This window comes from Suricata suricatta, chromosome 1, assembly GCF_006229205.1.
Source record: "Suricata suricatta isolate VVHF042 chromosome 1, meerkat_22Aug2017_6uvM2_HiC, whole genome shotgun sequence".
Lineage (NCBI taxonomy): Eukaryota > Metazoa > Chordata > Mammalia > Carnivora > Herpestidae > Suricata > Suricata suricatta.
Window position 1 is genome coordinate 98,508,842 of NC_043700.1, and position 22,418 is coordinate 98,531,259.

The following is a 22,418-nucleotide window of genomic DNA, read 5'->3' on the forward strand; positions in this document are numbered from 1 at the left end:
CCAAAGGCAGACACTTAACTGACTGAGCCACCCAGTGCCCCTGGTCAATCCTTGTAGAAAGGCCAAGTAGAGAGAGAAGAGAAGTCCCTTCAGCCTACTAGTGTTTCTCACTGCCACACAATGCTACTGTTGTAACTTGGTTCCAAGAGTTAGTTCCTCAGATCCTTTTTTAAGTCTACAAGCTGGTCCAAGTCCATGTCCTGGCTTTAGGGATGTGTCTTACTCAAGTTCCTAGAGTAGAGTTCTTCTTGTTTGTCCAAAATTGCCTTACTCAGCCATTATTCCTTAAAAATGTGGCATCACATCAGGGTAGTTGGGTTCTAAGGGTCTTGTAGACTAAATCATAAGCTATGCCAGACCAGTCTTCTTTGCAATACTTAGGATTTTATGTTAAATCTGGGTCAGCCAAGACCTCCCCACTTTCCTAAGGAAACTTTGTTCCCAGGCATCCCATTACCCTTTTAGCCAGAACCACCCTAGTGTACCCTGACTGATTACTCAAAGTCCAAATTTGTGGGTGTGTGTCTTAGTCTCAATCTCCCTGAGTCTTCTAGACTTTTCATGCAAATTTCATGTCTAGCTTTTTAAGGAGTAACAACATAGAGTGCTGGATGCCTCCTCACCCTGTATTCACATAGCTAAGGAAACCATTTTCTTAGTTTCCTATGGCTGCTGCAAAAAACTATGAAAAATAGAGTGGGTTAAAACAACACAAATTTATTCTTTTACAATTTGGGGGTTCAGAAGTCTGAATTAAGTCCTATGGGGCTAAAATAAATGTGACCGCAGGGCTGATTCCTTTTGGAAGAGAATCTATCCCTTGCCTCTTCCAATTTCCAGAGGCTGCCAGCATTTCTTGGCTCATGGCCACATCCCTCCAATCTCTACTTCCATTGTTACATTGCTTTCTCTTAACTGTAACTCTCTAGACTTTCTCTACAAAGGTCTTTATGTTTACGTTGGGCCCACCTGGATAATACAGGATAATCTCCTATCTTAAATCACATATGGAAAGTCCCCTTTATCATGTAAGGCAACATTTTCACAGGTCTTAAGGATTAGGACATGGGCACCTTTGGGGACCCATTACTCTGTCTGCCATATCAGGTAGTGGTTGCTTAGACAACAGAGATCTGCTTCAGGAGGGTTTTCTGTTTCCACTCTGATTAGCAGAAGTAGCAAGATTTTTAAGTGTATGTTTTGATAGACATTCTTTTTTTTTTTTTTTTTTTTTTGAGAAAGAGGGAGAGTGCAAGCAGGAGAGGAGCAGGGCAGAGAGAGAAAGGGAGACAGAGAATCTGAAGCAGGATTGGAGCTGTCAGTGCAGAGCTGACACTGGACTCAAACTCACGAACTGTGAGATCATGACGCGAGCCGAAGTTAGGGGCTCAACCGACTGAGCCACCCAGGAGGCCCCAGTAGACATTCTTTTTAAGATCCACATTAACCAGCATCTGACTCACATCTTTTTAGTTACATGGCAGTGAGAAAATACATCAACACCCCAGAGTTCCTTTATCCAATATATTACTAAATATTATGTGATTCGAGTTCAGTATGGTCAAAGGCATGATTTGAAAATGAAACTCAAAACTTGCCATTCCATGGACTATCATGAGTTTCTTCTATTTACTGCTGGGCCTCCCTGAAACTCAGGCATCAGGACACCCTTCATAGTTCTCTGCTTGGGTTCAAACTGTCTACCACTGAAGCACAATCACTAGGTAAGTTAAACTACTTCAATTGGGCACACAGGCTGAGGCTGACATGAGCTATAGTAAGCAACATGCCTATCTCGAAAGTTTTGCTGACTTTATATTTTTATCTTGGCTCACCCCTGAAAACCAAAAATATTTTGATGCAGTCCAATTAGAATACCTATTCCACTTAAGTTTTTTGGTAGTCCCAACTCAGAAAATAGCCAACAATAAAACAACAAGAAGCAACATTTTCAATTATCTAACACAAGCGTTTTTCCATTAGCAACTTTACTGGAAAGTACTGAGAATGTTTGGTTGCCAATTTTTCCAGTTTTTTTTTTAACCTACCAAATGGTAACTTCAGATCATACAACATATTATAAAGTCTGTTAATGGTGACATTACAAATTACAGCAGAATTTACTTCAAGCTCTATAAGGGACAACTGGTGACCCTCCAAGACACTCATCACTCCCACCACCTACCAGCAGAAATAATTTGGTGAGTTGGGTATCTCCTATTTGCCTGCCCAGGCCCATTTTCTACCTTTTTTTACTATCACTCTACTCTGTGGTCCTGGGAAGCTGACCTATATGAACTGGTCTGGCAATATGGCATCCAGTTGGGTTAGATAAGCAGGAGATCAGAGGGCAGGAGGACAATAACACAAGAATATTTATTCACCCTCTTCCTACTCCACCAACTCATCCTTGGTTATCTGCATTCTTCCTTGAAGGCCACAGCTCTTGTCAGACACTCTACAAATAGCTCCCCTCAGGGTTCTGGTTACTTCTCCTTTTCCTTTCAGTCCTGGGGGAGATAAAGACTCTCTGCTGCTTCTAGTCCTGGGCTTCTACATAATCCCTTTATTTTTTATTAAAACACTCCTCTCGCACTTTTATAATAATCCTTCTACCCAGTTCCAGCTTGCCCTCTGCTTTCTTCAGAAAGCCTGACTGAAACAAAGAACCATTTAAGCTAGGTTTTCCAAAATAGTAACTCCCACACATGAAACCACATTTCGTTTGTGGGTGGCATTTCCTTTCAACACCCCTGGGGCCAGATGGAAGATGAATAGTATTCCAAGCTGCAGACTCAGGCAGGCCCACACAAGACTGAATAAGTCTTCAGATAGGACTCCATGTCTTCTACCTGAGACTCCAGATATAGTGGATTAGAGATGCTGTTGTACCTCTCTGAATCCCTGACCCACACAAGCCATGAGACATAAAAACTTATTGTTGCTTTAAGATACCACATTTTGAGGTAATTTGTTACACAGCAATGGATAACTATTACACTTGTCCTCTCTAGTGTTTATGCTCTCAGGAACTCCCAACATGTTTCTCTTTCTCATGCTCCATCATCTCAGATGCCTGTGAGAAGAGGAGGCCCCAGCAATCACTAACCCAATCACACAGTAGAGCACCCAGGCAACTCATTTCTCCTGTTTTCTAAATCATTACTGGCAATACCTGACAGTGTAACACAGTGGTAAAGACCACACTCTATAGCTGAACATCGTTGCTTCAAGTGCTAGTGCAGCTGCTTTCCAGCTGTGAGCCTTTGGGACTGTTATGTAACTTCTACATACCCCGATTCCATTGTCTGTAAAATGGTGATAATAACACAGGGCTGATAGGGTTATTAGGAGGATTAAATGAGTCATTCTTTGTAAAGGTCTTAGAAGAGTGCTGGAATATAGAAAGTATAACATATAAATAATTGTTAAATAAAATAATGCAGTGTGCTAGAGAATGGCCATTTCTCTCACAAACAAAACAAAAGGATGAGTAAGACTTACTAAATCCAAAAAACCTCAAGGATAGCCTGAAAGCCTAGTCTTTTCTAAAGTATTTCATTAAGGGCAACACACTAATTACTTGATATAAGTACTTGACATAAGTATATAAACATACCATTTTGCTAGGCAAATTTTTCTGCAGCTACCTGAAGCATAATTCTGAACCTCCTTGCACAGACTGTAGCTTTCTCCCCTGTCCTTCAGTATGTCTTCAGACATGTATATCAAGTCTGGCATATGAGCCAAGATCCCAAGGAATCCCAGATAACACCCTTAAACTGGGTAATTCAGGAGAGGTTAATTAAGGGACTGTTTTTAAAAGGTGGACAGGATATAAGAAAGCCAATAACAATGGCTAGTACAGCTAGCGAGGGCTGGGTGCCATTACCTCCCAGAGGCGAGAAGGCGTGAGTAGCTATACAGAGAGGGTTGTGTTGAAGAGACTTGGGCAGTAGAACACAGCCAATCAGAGATGACACAGCTGGGAGATTACCAGGTGTTTGACTATGTACTGCATGTAACAACACACCCCTAAACTCACACATACAATTATTCCGTAAAACAATAATTGTGTATTATGCTCACAATTTTGTGGGTCAGGAATCCAGGTGGGGCAGAGCAGAGATAGATTATTTTTAATGTATTTTTGAGATAGAGAGAGAGAGAGGCACAGCATGAGTGGTGGAGGGGCAGAGAGGGGCAGAGACAGAATCCAAAGCAGGCTCCAGACTCAGCTGTCAGCACAGAACCCAATGTGGGGCTCGAACTCATGAACCCTGAGATCATGACCTGAGCGGAAGTCAGATGCTTAACGGACTGAGCCACCCAGGCGCCCCAGAAATTGATTATTTTTACTGCACAATGCCTGGAGCCTCGCTGGGGTAGTTTGAATAGTTGGAAATGTCTGGAACAGCTTGGTTGGGGTCATGTTTGGGGTCTCATTTCTGCTATTGGCTGGGTTTCCTGATTCTTCACAATATATATGCTGGGGTTGCAATGTACTCCAAGTCTTCACTCACATATATGCCTGGAAAAGCTGGAACAGCTGATTGCTCTCTTTCTGTGGGGTCTCTCCCTATAGCCCACTCCAAAAGGACAACCCCAGGGTAATCGGATTTCTTACACAACATCTCAGAGCTCCAAGAGTCAGTGCTCCAAGACACCTGGGCAGATGGGGGCTGCAAGACTTCTTGTAATGACCCAGCCTCAGAAGTCCCAAAATGTCACTGCATTCCTTTGTTTAAACAAATCACTTAGGCCAGTCCCAATGAAAGGGGGAGAGGAGAATCAGACTCTACCTTTCAATGGGAGAGGTAGCAATGAATTTGCCACTATGTTAGCCCACCGTTTCAGGTTAGTAAAAAGTTCTGAACTCATTCCCCTCCTGCCCCATCATTTCTTACTGATGCTCCCCATTTACCAAGGCAACCACGAGCTAGAAGGCAAAGATGCTTCTTGATGTACTCTTTATAAGTCAGCCTTCTGGAGAACAGAGCAGGACCTGGAGGGACAAAGAGAAAATATCTGGCATGTTCAATGACTCTCCTAATCCTCACTGCTTACATTAGGGCTTCGAGGCACTGTGCCAGAGGTCTGCAGGCGCTTGTTTTTGACAGCATAAGAATGACTGTAAGGAGACAGAAAACTGTGTAGTTACCTGTTACCTACATTGGTACCTCCCACTCTGCTACCTTTTACATCTGCACTTTTAATGAGTGCTCACAAAAAGTTTTCAGTGGGACTAGAATTTCATTTCCAGAATACACCTTCCATTTCTGATACATCATTTTTTCAAAACCTATGGGAAAAATAGCCTTACCTCTGGTTGGAATCTCCCCAGAGATTTAATTTAAATCTTCTTGCAAATGATTCCTACACTAAGGCAGCTAGCAACAAGTCAGTGTATGTGCTAGTATACTGAGGTTTGGGGTGCAATGTGCTTGTACCCCAAGAGTCTAGCCAAACTAGATGCTATGTTTGTCTTCTTCCAGGACAAACCTTTGAGGCTTGCTTTTTTAAAAAAAAGTGGAGGGGGAGGTGTAGAAGGAAGAGAATGTGGAGTCTCAGGTGAAGGCCTTAAAAATAAGTTTATCTTAGAAATAGAATTAGTTAATACCTTATTTAGCAAATACTGGTAAAGTAGCCCTTGTCTTATATTTCTTCTAGAATCTTCTGCTAACCATTTAATATCTGTCCAATGATTTTCAAACATTTTGTAGTCTCATTTTAAACTAAGTCTTATCACACTTTTCTGGTGATCAGAAATCAGGAAAAGACACAGCTTCTGATGACAGGTGATGTAGGGTACATTCATATCATGATAAGACTTCTGACCCTTTCTGTCCTGAGACCAGGTGATTCTGAAGAGTGAGTGTAAGTCATTTCCATAACAAGGCAACTAGCAAAAACTTAATAATACACAGAATTGACTTTGAACTAAATAAAGATATCTCTCTTAAACCAAACTAAATGTTGCCCTAACTCAGCTTCTCTTAGTTGGATCCCAAAAATGTCTGCAGCCCCTCCAGTGATTTTACTGAAGAAGGCAAGGAGGAAATGTTGAGATGGAGTCAGCTGTCACAGTCATCAGTTAATCTGTGTGACTGTGAGGACACATTGATGGAAGCCACTCAGAGACTCAGAAGGGGTCCTTTAAGTGAAGGATGCTCAAGTGTCTGTAATGTTGGGGGTAAATCCATTTGCCTTTTGGCAGATGATTTTTCCTTGAGATGGCAGAGCTATTGCTATTGTGTGTCTCTGTGCCTAGATCAGGGACACCCTAATTCACCCTGACAGATTCGTGCCTCCATCCCCGCTCCGAATGCTAAATCACAGGGAATAATGACACACATTTTAATTTTTCTCTTCTGGAAGTTCCAGGCTCCTTCTGCAAATTAACCTAATTTCATGCTAGAGACCTTTGTTTGCTCACAGGAGGACCCAGGGAATAGCAGTCTTTTGTTCCAACTATCATCTTCCCCTTCAAACAGGAAAGGCTTTCCTATTCTACATTTACATAAAGAAGGGCAGAACTTCACCTGATTCTTAGCAGGACAAAGATCTGATTCAAAGAAACTTTCTGCCTCCTTTCCCAGAGGTTGGAGAGGCTCACTTAATTTTTAACCCCATCTCCCTCAGCGGGTTCCTACATGTAAGTATCCTCTGCTTCAAGAGGTACCCTGCTACTCAAGCATAAAATTAACCCCTTTGACAGGAGCCAAAAGGTAGGTATAAGCTTTTTTAAATGAGTACAAGCTTGAATGATTGATCAATTATATGCTGTAACATTTTAGGTTAGATGACGAGGAGCACACACAACTTACTATTCTCAAGGACTCTATAATCTGGAATTCAATACTTTACCTAACATTAAGTACCCACTACATGACAGATAGTATTGTGGAAGCTGGGACCCAAACACAAATTCAACCTGATGGAGTTTATGCAGATCAAGTAAATAAACAAGTAAATAATAAACTTAGCATATAATGTCCAGAATTGATAAGTGCTATGAAACTGCATTTGCCAGTGAGATGGGTGTGTCCTATTTACTCACATTGTCTGAGAAGATCTCTCTGGAATATGTAATCAGAGACACATTAAGTGAAAGGATGAGCTGTGTAACTATGTGGGGGAAGATACAGGTTTTTTCCAAGCAGAGAGGGTAAGCGTGAACACCTAAATTTGGGAATTAAAAAATCCCACTCTTAATAACAATAAAAGTTGTTAAAGAGTCACAAGAACTCTAAATAAGGCATCAGAAATATTATGTATTCATTTATTCAATAAATAACTACTGAGTCCTGTTATGGTCTGAGGAATCTATCAGCATGAGGTCCCTCGAGGGCACAACTAGGACTGGCAGGAATGACACAGGGTGTGTTCTCCAGGGAGGCATATTCTGATGTGGAAATAAATTTCAACGAAAGGGGATCATAATACAGTGCAATGAGTGTGCAGACACTGTAAAATTACTTAAGAGGGGTACGTAAATAAGCTGTGGGTGGCAGGTGGGGTCCATAGGGTGCCCGAGAATGTGAGCTCTCTGGGGCACCTGATCTCTAAATTAAATCCAGAGGAAATGGGAGTTACCCAAAAGCCAGAGTAACATGGCAAATTTCAGCCACATGCAAAGTCCTGGAAAAGCAAAATCATGCTACGTTAAAGAAATGTGGAACAGATACCTTTGCAATAAACTGGGTTCAGATTGCCAATGGCCTTATAGGCTTTACCAAGAATTATCCCATACCAAGACAATGGGGAGCCACTAACGTGTTTTAGGTGAGAAGCGGGTCTCATCAGGCTTACACTTTAGAGAAATCACTCTGCCTGCAACATGAAGAATTCATGGGTTCATGGACTGAAGACAGAGAGTAGGGTGGAGGAAAGGAGATGGATTTAAGAGTCACGATGTAAGGTCAGTCTTCAGGACATCACGACTTCAACCACGACTGATTGAAAAGAAAGAATTACAAATTAGTAACACTAAAGAAGGAGAGCTGACTTCAGAGGATAGATTCACAGTAAGATCTGGATAATGTATTCGATTTGGGGAAAGGAGTTTGATGGGAGTTGAGGCCAGAAGTCCCTTCATAGAGTTCTTCCCTCAGTAAGAATTATTGAGCTCTATGTATCCAGCATTCTAATTACTACTGTAATTTATTATGTCGCTTAATAGTCACAACAAATCTAGGTGGGCTGTTGCCATTCCTGTTACAGACAAGGAAACTGAAGCATTGAGTGATGCCTTTGGTCACATAATTAGCAAATGTAAAAGATAACACAAACTTTCAATCTAGGTAACAAATATCAGACCCATTATTCTTTAATCATTTCTCATTTTGCCAAAAAAAAGTATTTCTCACCAGACTGTAGGAGGAATAACTTTTGGCCATTTATTTTTTGTTAACATCTATTCATTTTTGAGAGACAGGGAGAGACAGAATATGAGCGGGTGAGGACCAGAGAGAGAGGGAGATACAGAATCCCAAGCTCTGAGCTGTCAGCACAAAGCCAGACGTCAGGGCTTAAACCTATGCGCTGTGAGATCATGACCTGAGCTGAAGTTGGAGGGTTAACCTATTGAGCCGCCCAGGCGCCCAGACTTTTGGCTGTTTAAAATATACAAAGAAACAAATTTCCTCTCATCATAAAATAAACAGACCAAAATATTGTCACTAGTGAAGAGACACAAAAAACTAATGCTGCTAATGCTGACTCTGAAAGCATTCCAAAGAGAAATTTACCAAAATGTTTTCAGCAATGGCAACGCAGTTTATAGAAATATATAGCCTTCCAAGGAAATTATTGCAAAGAGAAAATCACTAGCATTGATAAATTCTTGAATTTTAAAACACTATTGAAGTGTTTTTCAGATTCCCAGCCCTAACATAAAAGAGATTATGCAGGCCTTACTGTCAGGACAAAATAGCTTATGCAGTGCTTCTAACTGATTCACTCAGTGATTTCATCGGCAGAGAAGAATGAAAACAAATGAACTGGAGGAATTGGGGCCTGTGCTATGGATCTAGTTCCTTCTTTCTATTGACTTATTGATTACACTTCTTGGGACTGCTATCATTTAAAAACAGCATTTTCTATGAACATAGCTGGAAAATTTTATACTGGAACTTCTAAGTTTGAATGGCTGCAAGTTATTCCCTTTCAATATATTGTTAATTTCCCTGTAAGAAAGGAATGGAATAATAGAATCACTGTGACTGTACCTGGACAGAATAAACTCCTAGTTTAGTCTAGATTTCTACGGCCTTAGTTCATTAGAAAAAAAAGTAGCATTTTCAAGGCATGGATCGAAGTTGAGTGAAAAATTTTGCAGAGTTTATGCTATGCCTAGTTTTGGAGGCTTTCTTGAGGTTTATTAAATTGCTTTTATTACATTGAAAAAATGTTAATTTAAAAAGAAAAGAGTTACTTCAAAGAAGTTTACCCAAAGGCTACTCCTAAAAGATGAAAATTATCACTAGTCATGAGACTCCTTCTTTTTCTCAGGCTATATAATTAAATCACACTATTCCTTAATATTTGGGAGGAGACAGGTTCCACAGTTGGGTCTATAAAGGTGTCTGAGATCTTTAAAATGAGACTCTATTCTTACCTATAATATGTTAAAACTAATATGTTAATACAATATGTTAAAAAAAAAACAAGTGATTCTCTAGAGTAGAAATTCAAGATCAATAAACCTGTTTCTCTAGATTTTCTTTTAAAAATACACATTTTTGTTCCTTCAACTTTTAAAAAGTCTATTTTAAATGACCTACTTTTAAACTGGTTTTTAGTTAAGTGTGTCACACCTGGATGTAGTTAACTTAAAAGTGTTTCACTCCTTGCTATTTCTTTCTAAACTAATTATTTTATTTTTAGTCATTCTGACTAGTGCAGGATATTTTCTCTAGAGAATGAAATCTCTTTTTCAATAGGAAAGTGGATGGGAAGAGCATAGATTTGATCTTGGCATGAGTGTTTTATGTCACATGTTCTGTTTCTGTGAACAGTTAATATCATTTACCAATGAAAACCACATAACTGCTCTGTTTAACATACTGTCCACATGCAGGGGAAAGGGTGGTAAGGAACCTGAAGAGCTCCTGAGGTCGATCTGTCTCTGATACAGGACTTCAAAGCATTATCAACAGATGGTTGTCCACTCCATTGGTAAAAGTCTCCAGGGGAAAATCCCACAGTTGTTTTTCGTCATAAATCCATCTGTATTGCATCCTCTGTCAGGAAAGTGTGTCCAGTATCTGTCCAAAATTCCCACTGTTTTGATGTAAGTCCATTTGCTCTATGTGTGACCTTCACTGATACAAAAAAAAAAAAAAAAAAAAACCCAAGAAAACCCCAGCTGCTCACCATCTTCTATGAAATATCTTTTCACATGGATCAGCCTTTGTATGTCAAGCTGGATTCTTGGCTGCTACAAGACCCTTGGGTAGAAAACCGTATGTTTGATCTGGGAAAGAGAATGCTATGTACTGATTGGAGTGATTGCACTATTACATAGCTTTATTTTTCATAAGTTGGCGCTGTCTTTGAAATGGAGAATTATGATCTAATTTAAATTCATGCATTTAAGATAATAGGCTCGTCCCTGTTTGAGGCTGTGTAACAACTTGAAGCATGTACTCTAAAACTGTCCTCAGAAAACTGCTATTTCACATGAGCCTAGCCCTGCTAAGAGTGAAAGGTGATTTTATTAAGTATGAAAAGACTTTCAAAGACTACTGAAAGAAATGACCCTTCCTCAAAGATCAACTGCTAACATATTTACATACAATACATAAAAGTACTGCCAAAGTATTCTAAGAAAACTTTCTTTTTCAAATTGCCCCCCAAATATCTACTGAATACTACATCACAGTCACTATGCTTTATTACACAGTGTTATTCTAGAAGGATTCCTGCAGTAGCCTCCCTGGATCTCCCTTCTGGTGTTCACACCCTGTTGTCATTCCCCTCCCCTCATATGAGGGCAGAACCTTGACTTGGTCCCAACAAACAGAATACGGCAAAAGTGATGAGGTGTTAGCGATTATGTGTCCATGATTGTGTGGGTATGTATATAAGATTATAGTGCCCATCTAGACAGAGTCTCTCTCCCTTGCTGGCTCTGAGGAAGCAGACCGACAGGCATGTTGGGATAATGAAAGCAAGGGAATGAACGTGGCTTCTAGAGGGAGAGAGGGGCTTCCAGCCAAGGGCCTATAAGGGTCTCCAGTCAGAACTCAGCAAGAAAAAGAATCTCTCAGTTCTACAATCAGAACGAACTGAATTCTGCCAAAGGGCTGAATGTACTTGGAAGCAGATCCTTCTCCTGTTGACCCTCAGAGGAGACTGCAGCTCTGGCTGACACCTGATTGCCTGTGAGACCCCCCTGAACAGAAGACGCAGTTTTGGCAGAGCCTAGACTCCTTATTCACAAAAACTGGGAGATAACAAATGTGTGTTGCTTCAGGCCACTAATATTGTGGTAATATTGTTACAAAGTAACAAATAACTAAGGTCCTCAGTCTTTGTCTTTCTCGACCTTGAAAACTTGGAAGTATGCAGGCCAGTTACTCTGTAAAGTCCCTCAATCTGGGTGTGTTTGGAAATCCCTCAATCTCATCCTCATGATTAGATTCAGATTCAGGAATAACATGAAAGTGATGTTGTATCCTTCTCAGCATAAGCTTTCAAAAGGTGCAAATGCTTTATGCATATAAGTATTATTGTATACATAAGTGAAATTAAATTGATCACGTGGTTAGATCCACAAGTCTTTCCATGTATCCACAAGATACTATTTCCCAGGATAACTAATAAAAAACTTGTGAGGAGATCCTTTAAGACTATGTAAATATCCCATTCATCAACAGACTCTCACTCATTGGTTTTAGCAACCACTGATGATTTTCTAACTACATAATTCCTTTTGTATTTATTAGTTGTCATCCTCTTTCCTATTGACTTTAGTGATTTATTTATATCAGAGTGAAATCACAGTTTCTTATTTTAGTCAGTGGTTTCAATTTGCTATTATATTTGATATTTAGATTTGTTCATTGGAAGCTCCCTTCAGATACCTACTCTGTTCTTCTGATATATTGCCATCATTTTAAGCCTTCTAATTTTCTAGCACAACAAGATTTTCCAGGCATATTTTATATGTTTCCTGTCCTGGACCTGGAATTTTTTCTCCAAAGACTTCTGGTTCCTGTTAAAATGGAGAATGGCATTTAGAAGCCAAATTGCTATTGAAATGTTATTGCTTCTAGTAAGAGAGCTGAAGTGGATACAGAGATATATTTAACAAAATATGTGTAAAGCAAATGCACTAAAAACTAGAATACATTACTGGGAAAACTTTTAAAAGACTAGAATAAGTGGATAAATATACTATGCTTGTGGATTGTAGGACTCATTATTATTAAGATGTCAATTATGAAGATGTCTTCTTAACATCTAATAAGGCTGCAAATCTATACATTGGCTAGGATTGTGGTCACATCTGAGGCTTGACTGGGGAAATATGTGCTTTTGTGCTCAGAAAACTTGCCAGCAGAATTTTGTTCATTGTATTGCGAAGACTGAGGGATTGACTTTTTTGCTGACTAGAGCTCCTTGTAGGCTGTCAGCTGGAGGATACCCACAGTTCTCAGAAACTGCCTGCACTTCATCACGTGGGACTTCCCTGCATGACACACACTTACGCACCCTGCATATTTAATTTGTAACCTCCAATTCTATTTGAACACTATAATGTATAATCTAGTCTTCCCCCTTCAACAGTGAGAAAACTGGATATCATTATAAGTGCAAATATATTAATTTTCTCAAGCCTGGAATATAGATTGCTGCAAGAATATACTGTGTGGCATTTGGGGAGGGGAAAGTAAGGCAGGAAAGTTTTTCATGACTTTTATACTTCACATTCTTTTTTTTTTTGAAAGGAATTTGATCATCAAAGATTTATTTTTCTCTTGTTGTATGATCAAAACCTTCAACAGTAGAGGTAGGTTAAAGCCAAATCATGTAGAACTTTGTAAGCCACATTAGAGAGTTTGTGTTTTTTTCCAGCATAATGGAAACTTGAGTCCTTTCCGTTAAATCGTTGCCCATTTATTTGTTGTAAATAGTATTAACAGCATTTTTGAAGTTATTTCCTGGTAATGTTTGTTATTTACTCAATCTTCAACTCATTCTACAAGATTGTAAATGCTTAGTGCAATCCATGCCAGTAAGTTAAAATATTAAATAACCTAGCAAATAGGGATAAAGAATAAAATGGAGTTGGGAAACGAGGTCAGGGTGAGGTTGGTGCAAAATATCCTCTCCTTTAAGACCTTTAAAGTTACAGAGGTTTTTGTTACAAATTTTATCTGAGGTTTCTGGAGACTAGAACAGTCTGAAATACCTCATCTCCCAATCCCTTGTGGTTCCCTCACTTCAGATAACAGGCCTTCACCCTAACCCCTGATCTACCACGTATACCACAGAGAATTAAGACTAGGTGATGGGAGAATTCATGGATTGCTTTTTTTTTCCCCCATAACTTTTCAGAAAACTTTCTAGTTTCTAATAATTTAACCCTTTCAGGTTGTAAGAAAAAAATGGACATTTAGATAGTGTTTATTTAATCAAGGCAACCAACCGAAGCGAACAATTCAAGACAAAAATTCTCTCCATCTTTTGTAGATACATGGAGTTTTAAATTATAATTGACCTCCTGTTAGGAGAAATGCATGGATTTCCACAGGGAACAACTGAGCACTGAGGACAGTCTCTACTTCATGAAGACTGTAATTGTGCATCATGATCATAGTAAAATTAGAGCTCACATTTTAAAATCTTATATAATTTATCATGCATTATGTCACATTCTACTGCTTTGCTTACTTTTTATTGGTTTGTGGCTACTTGCATACAATAATGAAGTTTCAGAAATTGAAATTACAGAAAGACAACTATTTAATGCAGGAAGGATAAACCATTGGGGGGTTTTGAGGGGGTTGGAAGACATTTTCTAAAGTTCTTACATTATCAATTTAATTATGCGTTTCTATGTAGTGAGTAATGTCTTACATTCTTGCCAAGAGTATTTTGGAAGGACTTTGTTAAAAGTCTGTCAGTTCAATCACTTTGGGTATATCACTGCTAATGGTGTGATGTCTTCACACGTTGTGAAACAAACATACAATTCCAGATTTAATTATGCTCCGAAATTAGGTCATTGCAAAATACTACATTAAAACTGCAAATTGAGGGACAAGAAGATGGAGATGACAACAAAGCAAAAGGAAAACACCAAATCCTTTTTGTAAAGCATGATTGGGATAAGACAAAACAGTAGGAAGGCTGAGCCCTTTTAAAGGGGATACTTTTTTGGGGGGTGTGCACGCGCGTGTTAATTCCATTTTGAAATGACGAATTAACTTAAACTTGGGCTAACCGGCTGCTCTGTGCTGTACTCGCGTAGTGCCTGTGTTCTAAAGTTAACCTCATTGTACAGAGGTGCCCCTGTTCTCTGCCTTCATACACAACCCATCATAATTATTTCAGTTTACCTTTTCCTTTGCCCAGGAAATCTTGTTCCAGGCATGAACAGGGAATGTTTGATGCAGACACCTAACTTACAACTCTTATTGTCGTTAATATTAACATTTTAAACACGGGAATGGTTTTGTGGGAAGTTATCCACCAGGACCCGCAAATCTGCGGCACACGCCCCAGCTCTCCTTAACCCGCACGGTTGCTGGGGTGCTTCGAGCCCCCTGGGGCTGGGTGGGCTTCGAGGAAAGACGACGATCCCCGCTCTTCCCAGACGGCATTGTTCAGTCCGGAGAGAGGAACAGTGCCCAGGGTAGCAGCACCTTCCTTTCCGTGGAAACTTCCCCCAGCTCCAGCTTTCAAGACCTAGGATGGGCGCGCACACCGCGACCCTCCCTTTCTGACAGTGGGGCATCTGCGAACACACCCAGTCACCTTTGAGCGCACCCCCGGATCCCGCTCAGCACACAGCGCACCCCAGCGGCGGCGTGGCCTCCTGCCAGCCGTGGCCACTTAGCTTCCGGAGAGCTCGCCAGTTGCCTCAGCCGCCGCCTTGGAATCTGGGGACTCGAGTCACTGCGAGACCCGCTCTCCACCGGACCCCAGGGAGGACGCGCGGCTGCAGCGCCTGCCCCACCCGCCACACCTGGGAGCGGTGAGGACCGGGAGAGGAGGGGCGCGACAAGAGGCTGGCCGGGAGCCCGAGCAGCTTCGCCGAAAGCCAGCCGGACTGGAGCAAGGCGGAGGGGGAGGGTCTCAGGGCAGAGTCCTGCTCCTCCGAGGGAGGGACCCCAGCTGGGGTGGAAAACAGCACAAACCAGCTGCAGAGACTCGGGGAGCGAATCATGGAGCGGGCCAGCCCGGGCTCCGAGGGGCCGCAGCTACAGCGGGACCAGGATTCGGTGGAAGCGTGGCTGGACGATCACTGGGACTTTACCTTCTCTTACTTTGTTAGGAAAGCCACAAGGTAAGAAGAAGACCCCTGGAAGACCCAGCCGGTACGCTGAGAGTGAGCTGGGGGCTCATCGCACTCCCCTCCTGAATTTCCCCCCTGCCTTCACCATTAAATAACCTCCGTTCCCAGGCCCTTTGCTTTCGAAGTAGCTACTTGGTCCTGTTAGGGTATAGAGACCTCGACTTTATGGTAAGTACAGTCGAAAAGCCCAAGCATGGGATTCGATCCAACTTGCTCACAAAGTTCTAATACAAAAATGTACATGTGGACCTCCCGCCCCCCAAACACACACCCCGGCTGCCCTGGTATTCCCTGAGAGCAAGATTATTTACATATACCGGGATCACGGGCCTTCCTCCAGCCCTTCTCCAGCCTCCCGGTCCCCCTAATCTCCTTAGCGAAACCAAAACAGTTTTTGAGCCCCTTCCCCGCAGCTCCGGAAGCACCATTTCCAACTCGGTCCTAGCGGCTCCGCTCCTCCCCCGTTCCCGCTGGCCCCGGCCCTTGGCGGGGCGGGGAAGCCAGGGTAGGGGCGAGACCACGAGGAGCCCAAAGGCTGCAACATGCCGGAATCTTCCCAGAGTAAGTGCTGTCGCCTTTTGCCCCCTTCCAGTCCCTAGCTTGGCCCGCGCGTTTCCTTTCACTCTCTCTCGCTCCCAAGGCGGCGCCGATGAAAGGGCTCCGCAGAGGGGTTCCCGGCGCGCACACAAAGGGCGCGGCGGGAGCGGACAGCTGGGGGCCGGCTGGTCCCGCGCGGCCCCAGCCGACCCCAGAGGCCAGCTCTTCCTGGTCGAGAGCCAAACGCCGGGCGAACTGGAGAGGAGGGCGCCTGTCCTTTGGGAGGCGACTGCCCGGGGGGTCAGTTGGGGCGCGCGTGGGAAACACTCGCCTTAGAGTTTGGAAGGCATTGGGGCTGAAGCCGAGGGAGGTGGAGGTGGAGAGTGCGTGGCGGGCGGATCCCTCAAAGCCTGAGGAGTTGGGGGGAGCCGACTGGGACTGACTCCAGGACGCACCTTCTCGGAGAAGGGTCCCGAGCCCGCCGCCGCCCCATCCAGGCAGCAGGCAGCGGGCGCTGGCCGCCTCGGCCGCTAGGGAGACGCACTCGAGGCGGTGATGGTGGAGCTGCCGGCCGGGGCAAGGCGCTGGGGTCCCACCCGCCCGCGCTCCGACTCCGCTGTGCCGGGCGCTCCCCGCCAGGGGGCGGCTCTGCGCGGGACAGGCGAGCGGCGACTGGCAGCGGCGCGGTGGCGGGGTCGGTAGGGGAACCGGCTGGGAGTCACCGCCTCACCTGGGCACGTCGTCGCCACCCGGCGCCTTCTGGAATCCAGGGTCGGTGGAGTCCGCATGGTCTGCACTTGGAACTTCCCATGTTTGCTATGTTGCCCTTTGGAGACAAAACAAGGTAGTTCCTTCAGCATCCCCTACCTTCCCACTTTCCCCGGGGCGCGGGGCCGGCTGCTAGGTGGGTGGTGGCGCCTGGGTTACACCAGCGGGGGGATGCCGCATTGAAAATGGACTGTGTGCCCTTTTTGTCTTCCTTTATTCTCTTACGGTGTATCACTTAGAGATCTTAGAAGGGACTCTTTTTTAAGGATGTTTCTCCTAACGAGTTTGTAGCAATTTAATCATCACTTTCGGGGTGGTTTTTTGTTTTTTGTTTTTTGTTTTTTTTATAGACGCGACAGCTTAGGGCAAATCTTGTATCTTCTGTTTAATTACTCCGCCCTTCTTTTAAAGTTCGCTTCCCCGCTTTGGCCTTCTTCCTTCAGAATCCTAAATCTGGAACAAGCAGAGGATAAACCCTGAAAAGAAGGTGGTTTCTTTTCAAAAGACACTTTTCTGCGAGTTTGGGGTGAGGTACGAAGGCTATCTAGATCTGGAATTTCTGAATGCTGTGGGCCGACAGTTTTTGGCGGTCACCTGCTACTCCGAGGCCATCTGCTTCTAGTTTCCTTTCACCCTTGAACACCTCCACCTTTCTGCCCTCATTGAACGGGGAGTGAGCAGAAGAACTGGGCTGATCGTTTTTAAGTGTGTCAGAGTGTTCTCGTGAGGTGTTTTCTAAGCATATTATTAATGGTTGAAAGAAAAAAGTGCTTTGTCTTATAAATCAGCATAAATTTCCTTTTCTTTTTTTCTCCATATCTCCCTTTAAAGACAGAAATTTGGGATTGTTTGGTGGTTCTTTGTAAATAGTCACGGGTAAGAACACTTCACTCAGAGTCTGCCAAAACTTTGAAAGTAACATTTTATTGGAAAATAAATGGAAAGGTCTGTCCTTTTTTTTTCACATTACTTCTTCTCCCAAGTAGCAAAGGATTAAAACTCTAATTTCTCAAAGTTACACTGCTCTGTTAGATCATCTGAGACTCTATATAAATATTTTTTTTTAGTTAGGGTTTTTGTATTAAAGTTGATATTGACAACAGGCTGACTACTTTTTCTGATGTGTATGCGTTGTGTATATATATTCTTACATATTTCTAAGAGCTTATGTTGAGTATGAGTTGGAAAACGAAAGTATAAAATGTTTAAGAGTAGTGCAGGCCCTCAATTTTAGGGGTTATGAAGTGCTGAAAGTTGTCATTTTAGAGAATAAAATCTGAGGGCTAGTCGGAGGTTCTAGTGTGGTCTTATATTTGATGGCATTAATGGGAGATTTAAGATTGAGAGACTGTAGTTGATTAGACTGTAGTTGATTATAAAAATGCCAAACTTCTAATCCCAGTGTGATTCTTATGGTTGTGGTACAAACCTATTGCAGACATTTTAAATTTACAGCTAAAATGTAAGATTTTTTTTTTTTTTAACTAGAGGCTCACATTACTCTCCTTTTTTTCCTTTTGTTATACTCTGTAAGTGTACAGTATATACCCTAAGTGACTCAGAAAACCCACGGAACAGTTCTGTAGAAGCACTTAACCTGTTTTAAATTTTAACCTAAGTTTGGATTCACTTAGATTGGTCGTCTGTGCCTGTAAACAGGCACACTAATGGAACTGTTTCTACATTATTTGATTTGATTGTTGTCATTTGACATTCATGCATGCTTCTTTATCCTATCTCCAGACAATGATCTGTACTTAATAGTAGTCATTGAACAGAATGAAGGTTCTGGCATTCCTAAATTCTCATTTAAATACTGTGAGTTCAGTTGACCTTGAAAGCAATTCTTCTGCTGTATTAGATTATTTCCTATAACTATCTTCAAATACAGAGCTAAGCACCCAGTTAAAAACTATAAGCTTGTAGCACGGATGCTTTTTAGTAATCACAGACTGTTTATGTGAACGTGAGAGTGTTGGTTGAACAATCATAACGTAATCTATTGGCATAAAAATTGAGACTAGTAAAGTATAATATATGGAAAATTTCCACCCTCACTCTTCTAGACAACTTCGGAAGTCCTATCCACCTGAGATACTGTGTTAATTAAGGGCTCTGACCTTCATGCGTTTGCAAATGAAGTCTTCTGGGTGCTAATGCCACTTAAACAGCTGTTGTTATTTTTTGACAGCACATTAAAATAACTTTACTTTTCATTAGTTACTAATCATCTCTGCCATTGTGGGTGATGTTACAGCTTACTTAGTATGGTAGGGGTAACATGATTGACTTTTTATTGCTTTGTTTTGTACTAGGCAAAAGCTTGAGAATATTTGGCATATAATGAAAATAGGAGTTACTAAGTGAGGACAGGTTTTTATGACCGCTTGGATCAAAGTCCAGAAACAGAAGTTTTACACTCCCATGTAGCTTTCTGTGATAGGCTTTTTATTTGACACTGCAAAGCTGTGCTGAATTACTTGGCATTCTTTTCTTCGTAATTTTTTCTCATCTATAAAAGCTTAACATTTTTACTTGCAAGATATTTATATTAAAATCAGATGATGGATATAAAATAAGTATTGCTATCTACTTTTAAAAATTATTGTTTCTGTAATTATATAGGAATATAATTTTCAATTTTCAGACAACTGATTTGTTAAGTGTATTTGATTAAACTGTTGCTATAATAAAACCCTGTGACTATTGACTCAGTCTGACTTTAGAATTATTTATAATATTTTTATAATGGTAATTCTGATGCAATCATGGCCTTTTCTTTTTGTATTGTTTATAACCAGGGTTCACATAGCCAGCTCTAAACTGCTTTTTAGTGCCCTTAAAGTACTCTTTTATGTGTATCGAAATCTTTCCACCTACAAGAAGCTGTAGGAGTCCCTGAAATGATGCTTTTTGATGCCCTTATATCTCTAGTGTTCTCAAGGCTTCAAAATCAGATCCATTATAGAGCCTGCAATACAAGGTCATGATTCCTAAAAATGTGGTAGAATTAATGCAGTGGCAATTAGTCATAGATGGATATCTTGAAATAAACCTATCTGTTTAGCTAACAAAAACTTAAATAGGCATATAGTACAATTCAGCAACTTTTTTCTTTTTAGATCTGTATAGAAATTGCCAATATTTTCACTAGGATCGTGTTTTCAATACCTCATGACATGCAATTTTTAGCATCTTGAGTATGTTGTGCAACAAAATTTTCTTATTAAGTAATTCCACCTAAATATGTAAATATTTAAAATATCTAAAACTGGCTTGTATAGGTAAAGTTTCATCCTTATCTGATTATAGGGAATGTGTCTTAGTAATATGCTTCCTTTCCTTTAGATTTGAAAACACAAATTAACTTAGAACTTTGTTTGAACTTCCCAGTGCATTGTAATAATGCACAGGAAAGGTTTCTTCCGTCTTTGGAAAGGCTACACAGAACTGCTTGGTGTTTATTAGTTTATCCCCAAAACATTTTTTAACTTAATAATTTATTAAACCTGTAACTGTTAAGCTGAGTTAGATTTGTTCTTTGTTCTCAGAGCTGATTGTAGGATAAAAACCTCTTCCTAGGATGAAAGCTTTTGGTAAGGACTTAAAGGCAGTTAAATAAATCACTGAGTTGATTGATGGTGGAGGGTTGAAAAATGACTGATTTCTGAATTTAGGATGCAGACTAGCTACTGACTTTGCAGGACTTCCTATGAAATTAGTTTAGCTGTACAGATGTACATTTCGTTGGCTAGTGTTTACAGCTGATTGATGTGGTCTTGGAAATATCTGTTATATCAGGTTCTCTGTAAAAAGGGCTTGGGAGCTACATACCTAGGCGTAAAAATTGAAGAACGTCTTTCCACATGAGTCAGTCATCTGATATTTAGCTCTGTAATCATACTGACTGGGTATTCTCATTTTTTTGGAATTATATATATTGTTTCATGATGTAAGTATTGTATTTATTTTCTCTAACTGGTAGGAATTTATACTTATTGTCAATCAAATGTTTAAAGCAGGTAAAGCAAACTGAGTATTTAAAGTTCTTAAAAATCATTTTGATAAGTATTCTAAAAATCTTTTTGAGACACCTGGGTGGCTCAGTCAGGTACGCATCGGATTCTTGATTTTGGCTCAGGTCATGATCTCACAATTTGTGAGATCGAGCCCTGCATCAGGCTCTGCATTGATAGCGCTGAGCCTGCCTGGGATTCTCTCCCTCTCTCTCTGTCCCATCTTTGCTTGCCTGCACTTTCTCTCAAAAATAGATAAATAAAAACATTAAAAAAATAAAATAAATAAAAAGCTTCTAAAGATAATTTATTTTTTTATTTCTCTGGTTTATAGTTTGTACTATGCATGCTTTTTAGAGTGTTATGTGCCATTGTTAGCTTCTGTATTCTTCAAGACTTTCCCCATGATCCTGAATTGTGAAATCAAGCTTTTGCAAATTATCTTCTCTGAATGATTTTATTAAATCTAAACATGGGAGAAAAAAAGATTTCCATTTAATATATCCCTGGTGATAACTATAAAAAATAGCAATCATTATTTCTACTCTCTGTTGAATACCTATGCTGAAGTTGTAAGAAGAGAAAACAATCCTGACCTTTTACGCTGATGAAATAATTAAAACACACACACACAGACACACACGTGCACGCACACACACAGGATTTTTGAACTTTAGATTTATAAGGGATTGTTTAATCCAGTGTTTCTCAAACTTAAGTAATATTACCCTGATAAGAAAGATACCCTTATTGACCTATAGTATATTAGTTGGAAAGCTGTTGGCCAAAAGTGACATAAACCCTACTTGAATTTATACAAAATTCGCTTACATGTGCCTGGAAATTGGTTTGTTTGTGAAATTCAGCTGATCAAATATTATCAAGATTCTGTATATATATCTGTTTAATCTGTCCTTCCTTCAGTCCATCCATTCATTCACCCATCCCATCCATCCATCCATCATCCATTCTTTCTTCATTCTTTCCATCCGTCCATTTTTTGGCTCTATGCTGTATTGGCTTTATTCTTTATGCTTTCTTTATGCACTGAAGTTTTTTCATGGCAACTTTCTGTGGGTCTTAAAATCCTGATGTTAGAGAAGTACCGTGTTATCTGGGTCAGTCCTCTCAAAATTACTCTGGCCTTGCTTGGGTCATGTGTCTGCTCTGGTCCAGTCAGTGTGTCTAGAATGATAGGGTTGTCCAACTACTTTCTTGGGGCAGGTAACCCATAATGTGATATGTCATTGAGGGAGAGGGAATTCCCAAAAGAAAGTGGTTTAGGCATACCCAGAAATTCCAGGTATCTACCATACCTAGTGTTGGGCTTCCTTTTATTAAAAGTTGGTTATATATGGAATTCCTAAGAGTGGGTGTAATTTAATCATAATTGCAGCATTTTTTCAATTGTAATACCAAAATAAATTTATAAGTTAACTCTGAATAAAAATGGTAAAGTTCCAGCCAGATGCAAATTGACAGTATTTATTACATCTCCCTTGCAGACTGCATATGGCCCTGCCTGCTCAATAAAGGGTTTTGTGAGGTCAGTTAACCTTTACTACAAT

The 22,418-nt window shown here is 40.9% G+C and overlaps 1 protein-coding gene across 1 annotated transcript in view; it reads left to right on the top strand.

Moving 5' to 3' along the window:
- Positions 1-16,016: 16,016 nt before the first annotated feature.
- PDE5A (phosphodiesterase 5A) overlaps positions 16,017-22,418 on the top strand; it is a 145,019-nt gene continuing 138,617 nt past the window's right edge. The window contains exon 1 of the mRNA XM_029941509.1: positions 16,017-16,090. The gene's annotated coding sequence lies outside the window, so the exon portion shown is untranslated. The remainder of the gene's footprint in view (positions 16,091-22,418) is intronic.